General features: G+C 45.4%; 1 non-coding gene across 1 annotated transcript; it reads left to right on the top strand.

Moving 5' to 3' along the window:
- Positions 1 to 490: 490 nt before the first annotated feature.
- On the top strand, positions 491 to 563 carry trnag-acc. Its single transcript has one exon. It is a non-coding gene; the product is annotated as a tRNA-Gly (tRNA).
- The last annotated feature ends 345 nt before the right edge of the window (positions 564 to 908 follow it).

Genomic DNA, 908 nt, shown 5'->3' with positions numbered 1-908 from the left:
ATTCGATTACCTTTGCAATTTTCTGAGTGGAATAGCCTCCTCCACTTCCTCTGGTTGCTCATCCCAAACACGCACAACCTTCTGTGTGGGAAATGTGCCTCAGGCCCTTTGTCAATTTCAGCCCACTCACCTATGCTCACCTATGCTCTCGAGTTTTCAACTCACCCCAACTTGGGTAAAACACGTAAATACTCAGTTGACAACCCTCCCATAAGATCATGTTGCAGCCGTTACGCTGCAGGGAATGTCGTCCCAGCCTATTCCACCTCGCTCTATGGTCCAAACATTGGCGACATCTTTGTCTATATTTTGTCATCAATTTCACGTCTTTTTCTTTACGTTTTCAAGATGTCAATTACGCCGGACATTGGAAACTGGAAATTGGACATTGGAAATTTCCGAGCTATTGGAAACAGGAAGGTGAAACGTAGAATAGCTTCAACGTTCAGTGCTAGATGCCACTGAGCCGCAGGAACGGCTCTGGTGGCTTGTTTCTGTAGTGTAGTGGTTATCACATTTGCTTACCACGCGAAAGGTCCCCAGTTTGAAACTGGGCAGAAACTGCTTTGTTCTTTAACTGCAGCCTTTTTCATGGACAAGAACGAAGCTTTCTTGTTTGCTTTTCCATCTGCAAACCTGCCTTCGAATTTGCTTGTTGAACAAATCTGCTCTCGTAGTGAAATGTAATGCAATTCCATTTCATTACTGTGCAAAGCATTGTAAAGTTTTTCTCCAACCTGGTTCTGATCATATGCCATTCTGTTTGAGAGTGTTGTTACCGCGTTCTGATCCGTCCACGAAAAGCAGTACCGTATTTGCATTCCTTGCGCAGGCGGCTCGGTTCAAACACAGGGAAGAAGCTGATGCGCTGGTGTCACAGCGCACCACGAATTCCTGAACTTGTCTGT

Source organism: Chiloscyllium plagiosum, chromosome 5 (genome assembly GCF_004010195.1).
Source record: "Chiloscyllium plagiosum isolate BGI_BamShark_2017 chromosome 5, ASM401019v2, whole genome shotgun sequence".
Lineage (NCBI taxonomy): Eukaryota > Metazoa > Chordata > Chondrichthyes > Orectolobiformes > Hemiscylliidae > Chiloscyllium > Chiloscyllium plagiosum.
The sequence above is the reverse complement of the archived record's forward strand: the minus strand, read 5'-3'. Positions and strand labels throughout refer to the sequence as shown.